At 44.1% G+C, this 7,187-nt stretch overlaps 1 protein-coding gene across 1 annotated transcript in view; it reads left to right on the top strand.

The window, feature by feature from the left end:
• The first annotated feature begins 4,584 nt into the window (after positions 1 to 4,584).
• LOC126263218 (UDP-glucosyltransferase 2-like) overlaps positions 4,585 to 7,187 on the top strand; it is an 85,772-nt gene continuing 83,169 nt past the window's right edge. Inside the window, exon 1 of the mRNA XM_049960287.1 lies at positions 4,585 to 4,775. The gene's annotated coding sequence lies outside the window, so the exon portion shown is untranslated. The remainder of the gene's footprint in view (positions 4,776 to 7,187) is intronic.

The following is a 7,187-nucleotide window of genomic DNA, read 5'->3' as shown; positions in this document are numbered from 1 at the left end:
ACATGTGAGGATTGTGGCAGGGAAGGCAAATGGTCGACTTCAGTTTACTGGGAGAATTTTAGGAAAGTGTTGTTCATCTTTGAACGATACCGCTCGTAGGACGCTTGTGCGACCTATTCTTCAGTACTGCTAGAGTGTTAGTCATCCACACCAGGTCAGATTGAAGGAAGGCATCGAAGCAATTCGGAGGCGAGCAGCTATATTTGCTAGCGGTGGGTTCGATCAGCATGCAAGTGTTACTGGTATTCTTAGGGACCTCAATTGGGAATTGTTGACGGAAGAAGACATACATTTCGAAGAACACAACTGAGAAAGTTTAGAGAACAGACATTTGGTGCTGACTGCAGAACGATCCTACTGCCGTCAACATACAGGGTGTTTCAAAAATGACCGGTATATTTGAAACGGCAATAAAAACTAAACGAGCAGCGATAGAAATACACCGTTTGTTGCAATATGCTTGGGACAACAGTACATTTTCAGGCGGACAAACTTTCGAAATTACAGTAGTTACAATTTTCAACAACAGATGGCGCTGCAAGTGATGTGAAAGATATAGAAGACAACGCAGTCGGTGGGTGCGCCATTCTGTACGTCGTCTTTCTGCTGTAAGCGTGTGCTGTTCACAACGTGCAAGTGTGCTGTGGACAACATGGTTTATTCCTTAGAACAGAGGATTTTTCTGCTGTTGGAATTCCACCGCCTAGAACACAGTGTTGTTGCAACAAGACGAAGTTTTCAACGGAGGTTTAATGTAACCAAAGGACCGAAAAGCGATACAATAAAGGATCTGTTTGAAAAATTTCAACGGACTGGGAACGTGACGGATAAACGTGCTGGAAAGGTAGGGCGACCGCATACGGCAACCACAGAGGGCAACGCGCAGCTAGTGCAGCAGGTGATCCAACAGCGGGCTCGGGTTTCCGTTCGCCGTGTTGCAGCTGCGGTCCAAATGACGCCAACGTCCACGTATCGTCTCATGCGCCAGAGTTTACACCTCTATCCATACAAAATTCAAACGCGGCAACCCCTCAGCGCCGCTACCATTGCTGCACCAGAGACATTCGCTAACGATATAGTGCACAGGATTGATGACGGCGATATGCATGTGGGCAGCATTTGGTTTACTGACGAAGCTTATTTTTACCTGGACGGCTTCGTCAATAAACAGAACTGGCGCGTATGGGGAACCGAAAAGCCCCATGTTGCAGTCTCATCGTCCCTGCATCCTCAAAACGTACTGGTCTGGGCCGCTATTTCTTCCAAAGGAATCATTGGCCCATTTTTCAGATCCGAAACGATTACTGCATCACGCTATCTGGACATTCTTCGTGAATTTGTGGCGGTACAAACTGCCTTAGACGACACTGCGAACACCTCGTGGTTTATGCAAGATGGTGCCCGGCCACATCGCACGGCCGACGTCTTTAATTTCCTGAATGAATATTTCGATGATCGTGTGATTGCTTTGGGCTATCCGAAACATACAGGAGGCGGCGTGGATTGGCCTCCCTGTTCGCCAGACATGAACCCCTGTGACTTCTTTCTGTGGGGACACTTGAAAGACCAGGTGTACCGCCAGAATCCAGAAACAATTGAACAGCTGAAGCAGTACATCTCATCTGCATGTGAAGCCATTCCGCCAGACACGTTGTCAAAGGTTTCGGGTAATTTCATTCAGAGACTACGCCATATTATTGCTACGCATGGTGGATATGTGGAAAATATCGTACTATAGAGTTTCCCAGACCGCAGCGCCATCTGTTGTTGAAAATTGTAACTACTGTAATTTCGAAAGTTTGTCTGCCTGAAAATGTACTGTTGTCCCAAGCATATTGCAACAAACGGTGTATTTCTATCGCTGCTCGTTTAGTTTTTATTACCGTTTCAAATATACCGGTCATTTTTGAAACACCCTGTACATAGCGCGTAAGGACCACGAGGATAAGATACGAGAAATTAGGGCTCATACGGAGGCATATACCAGGTGTACCGGTATGAAATGAGCGTTTTTTTTTGTGAAAATGAAACCTAATTTTGAATTGAAAAGTAAAAACATTTTATTCAAAGTACTGAACATTGCTTTCTATACATTTTGACCACCTTTATGGCAATTTGTGGACACCACGCCAGTAGAAGTGTTCGTCTTTTGAAGCAAACCAATCACACACCCAATTTTCGACTTCTTCATAGGAATCGAAATGTTCCTCAGGCAATGCGTGTCCCATTGATGAAAACAAATAGTAGTCGGAAGGGGCCAAGTCTGGTGAACACGGCGGGTGGGGTAGCAGCTCCCAGCCAAGTGTTTTGATTGAATCCTGAAGCACTTTTGCTTTGTGTGCAGGTGAATTGTCGAGTAAAAAAATTACTTTGCCATGTCTTCTGGGCCATTCTGGTCTTTTTTCGATCAATGCATAGTCCAAATTGATCATTTGTTGTTGTCTGTAGCGATTAGTATTCACTGTTTCTCCGGGTTTTAGAAGCTCATGATACACCACACCTTTCTGATCCTACCAAACACAGAGCATTGTGTTCTTGCTGAATCGATCTGGTTTTGCAGTCGATGTTGATGGTTGTCCCGGATTAAACCATGATTTTTCCCGTTTAAGATTCTTAAAATAAATCTATTTTTCATCACCAGTAACAATTCAATGCAAAATTGATTTTCTTTCATGTCTTTGAAGCAAAATTTGACAAATGGTTTTTCGGTTTTCCATCTGTCTTTCATTCAATTCATGTGGCACCCATTTTCCACACTTTTGGATCTTTCCCATAGCTTTCAAACGGTCAGAAATTGTTTGTTGTGCAACATTTAGCATTGCTGCCATTTGCTTCTGACTCAAAGTATCATCTTCATCCAATATTGCTTGCAATTCGGCGTCTTCGAACTTTTTTGGTGGTCTCCCACGTTCTTCATTTCTTACACCAAAATAATTATTTCTGAACCGTTGAAACCGTCTTTTGCATGTTGCTTCTGATAGAGCATGATCACCATATGTCTCGACAAGCATTCGATGCAACTCTGCATCACTTTTTTTCAAATGAAAACAAAAAATTAATGCTTTCTGCAAATCATCACTTTCTGGTACAAAATTCGACATTGTTAACACGATTAAAACATATGATGTTGTTTGTTCCATGACTTGATGTATACTAAAATCTTTGACAGATCTCATACCAACCAAACAAAAAAAATTAACGCTCGTTCACAACAAATGTTCCCTATCGACATAATTGTATCTTAACGCTCATTTCAAACCGGGACACCTGGTAGATAGTGGAGGCACATAGATAGTCGTTTTTCCTTGCTCTATCTCCGAGTGGAGCGGAAAAGCAAACAGATAGTTCTCGTACAGGTTACCCTCCGCCACGCACCGTACCGTGACTTGCGGCGAATGTATGTAGATGTGGAACCTTGACAGAAGAAGAGTTATTTGCTACGGCATAAGGGAATTGTCAACATAGTGCCTTATGGAACAGTAATGGGGCAATTATAGAAGATGGTGGGGGTAATAGTTACACAGAAATGAAAAGATTAGCTCAGTAATGCCACCAACACCCGAGGCGAAAGACTGTTGTTGTTGTTGTGGTCTTCAGTCCTGAGACTGGTTTGATGCAGCTCTCCATGCTACTCTATCCTGTGCAAGCTTCTTCATCTCCCAGTACCTACTGCAACCTACATCATTCTGAATCTGCTTGGTGTATTGATCTCTTGGTCTCCCTCTACGATTTTTACCCTCCACGCCGCCCTCCAATGCTAAATTTGTGATTCCTTGATGCCTCAAAACATGTCCTACCAACCGATCCCTTCTTCTAGTCAAGTTGTGCCACAAACTTCTCTTCTCCCCAATCCTATTCAATACCTCCTCATTAGTTACGTGATCTACCCACCTTATCTTCAACATTCTTCTGTAGCACCACATTTCGAAAGCTTCTATTCTCTTCTTGTCCAAACTATTTATCGTCCATGTTTCACTTCCATACATGGCTACACTCCATACAAATACTTTCAGAAACGACTTCCTGACACTTAAATCTATACTCGATGTTAACAAATTTCTCTTCTTGAGAAACGATTTCCTTGCCATTGCCAGTCTACATTTTATATCCTCTCTACTTCGACCATCATCAGTTATTTTACTCCCTAAATAGCAAAACTCCTTTACTACTTTAAGTGTCTCATTTCCTAATCTAATCCCCTCAGCATCACCCGATTTAATTTGACTACATTCCATTATCCTCGTTTTGCTTTTGTTGATGTTCATCTTATATCCTCCTTTCAAGACACTGTCCATTCCGTTCAACTGATCTTCCAAGTCCTTTGCTGTCTCTGACAGAATTACAATGTCATCGGCGAACCTCAAAGACTGCTGGCTTAAAAATGAAATCCTCGACCCAGCGTGCTCTGCAGACTGTTTGGCGGGATGCTGCCTGCTGGCCTAATTGTTTTGACGGGCGCAAGTCACGTAAGGCGGCCGCCGCTTAGCACCTCACGTCACGGCCTCGCCGCTGCTGATACTACGGCCAGACTCTTCTGCCATGCGCCAGCCTGCTGCTTTTCATTATCGCGTCGTGAACCAGCCGCGCAGGTAGCCGGAGGTGGCTCGTCTTTGGCGACGGCCTTCACGGCTATTAGATAATACAGAGGTCCGTATCAGCGCTCGCAGTCGTCCGAGATCGCTATCCGCAGCGCGCAAGCACACACACACACACCCAGCGCAGCAGTACGGCCGTCCCCAAGTACTGAGTGTGCGCGACGCAGCTGACCATTGTCTGTGAGTACTCGCATCACCTCGTTGGCATAAAAATAAACGTGTTGTCCCGTAAATCTGTGTTAGGCCACGTTGTCGTGTTCTAGTTTATAAGCCGCAGCAAAACGGGGGCGTAGCCAAGGAGTCCCCTACCCCCACCCCTCCACCACAAATTATCATCTTCACAAATTGCAGCGCGCACGTACGTGTGAATTCAGCATCAGTTTGAATAAAGCCAGAACTTTGAGTGGATATTGCCTTCTTGTAAGTGTACATGTCATCTTAAGTCAGCCGGCCGGAGTGGCCGAGCGGTTCTAGGCGCTACAGTCTGGAACCGCAAGACCGCTACGGTCGCAGGTTCGAATCCTGCCTCGGGTATGGATGTGTGTGATGTCCTTAGGTTAGTTAGGTTTAAGTAGTTCTAAGTTCTAGGGACTGTTGACCAAAGCAGTTAAGTCCCATAGTGCTCAGAGCCATCTGAACCATCTTAAGTCATGAAATCTAAGAACTATTTCTCCGTCGCTGCTACTCTCCTTGCAGCTGAAACTTTCAGATGCTTCTGAAACTAGCGTTCTACCTTCACAAACTGCCTGTTGGCTTCTGTCTCGGGTTCTTCGACCGACGTTTGTCTCCTAACTTTTCTAACGTTTCACCAGCACGAGTGGCTGGCACTGTGAAAGCTTCATCCACCATTGCTGGTGGTGGTCTGCAGTGGAGGGTGAAGCTTTAATAAAGCCAGCCACTCGTCCTGGCGAAAAGTCGGAAAAATCATCAGACAAACGTTCGCCGAAGAACCCGAGACAAACAGGTAGTTTGCCAACGAGTGGCCAAGAAAGCCTTAACAATTTTGTACCTTCAGATGACGCTGTTTGTTCCTTGTGGTACCAGTAAATGTAAGAAACTATTAAAACCATTTTATAAAATATGTGTGGCATATTTCAATGTGATGTCTTTAATTTTGCTCTTTGTACGTCGGTTTCAGAGTTACATAACACCATATCCACACATCTATAAGACTGTCCAATTAGTCAAAAATCGAATACAGTGAGCGTATCCATGGAAGTAGTAGTGCACAAGGGCACATTACGTGCGTCTGCCTTAAGATACTCATAACCAATAGAAATTGTTTACGACACACAGGCATACGTATGTAGGCTACAGTAGCTTCCATCTGCGTGCTTCATGACTGTTTGTTTATATGCTGGTTATCTGATTTATCCGCTATATTCCATAATAACTGAGGAGACATGTATGTTGGTGGCTAATTCTGAGAATCCTGGAATCAACAACATGTTGCAAATTTAATGAACCCAAATAAAGACAGCTCATTCGAATATGTCAAACAAACTCTACATTATTAACAAATTAACAAATATTGCTGGAGGCCGGCCGCGGTGGTCTCGCGGTTCTAGGCGCGCAGTCCGGAACCGTGCGACTGCTACGGTCGCAGGTTCGAATCCTGCCTCGGGCATGGATGTGTGTGATGTCCTTAGGTTAGTTAGGTTTAAGTAGTTCTAAGTTCTAGGGGACTGATGACCACAGCAGTTGAGTCCCATAGTGCTCAGAGCCATTTGAACCATTTTTTTATTGCTGAAGGCTAAAATTCTATTTGGCAACATGGATCACTATAGAATCTAAAAAATGTGAATATGGGAATTATTCGAATTTATCAGAACGTTAGTCGTCTGACAGCAAAAGAATATGCTTAACTCTCATACTAGCTATACAATTTTATATGTACACTGTAGTTAGTAGGTAACTGATGTTATGCGGTGGCAGAGGCTGGCGCATGAAACCTGCCCCGACTGCTGGACTGCTTATTTTCGCCCGCCAGTTGCCAAATACAGTAAATCGAGACCTTTGCATTAGCTTATTTGTTATTTATTTATTATCTAATTATTACACGTTCATCTATTTGTTGTTGTATCTGCTCGTGGCGGGCAACAACTCGTGTGTAACTCGCGAGGTGTCTGTACTGGGGGCCGGATTTTCGTGCGCCACCGTGCATTAGTAGATTTGGTTACTAATGAAGTTTTCCACGGTTTCGAGTATTATTTTGCTGCTACACCCCTTCGGCTTCCGCGAAATTGGTATGAGTTTCTCTGTCTTAGTTCAAAGTCCCGATAACCCTTGCAAAATAATGTGGGCAGCCGATTAGGAAACCGTTTAATGAGCAATATTCACATAGAGCCATATCTTTCAACTACATACCAACCCGTAGTGGCATCAGCGTCGAGTTTATGCAGGTCACAGAAAGACAGACAGACTGCAGCAGCATATGCTTGGGACGTTCATACCATCGCACGGTAAGCACCCTGTATCAGTGAAATGTTGATGAATACTTTTGTTCTGTAATGCATCTCGCAGGCTGACAATGTAACAAAATTAATTCGAAGTGTTATTTCATCTGTCACTCTGCACCTGAACAGAACCAAC

This window comes from Schistocerca nitens, chromosome 6 (genome assembly GCF_023898315.1).
Source record: "Schistocerca nitens isolate TAMUIC-IGC-003100 chromosome 6, iqSchNite1.1, whole genome shotgun sequence".
In the NCBI taxonomy this organism is placed as follows: Eukaryota; Metazoa; Arthropoda; class Insecta; order Orthoptera; family Acrididae; genus Schistocerca; species Schistocerca nitens.
This window is presented reverse-complemented; position numbering and strand designations above follow the sequence as displayed.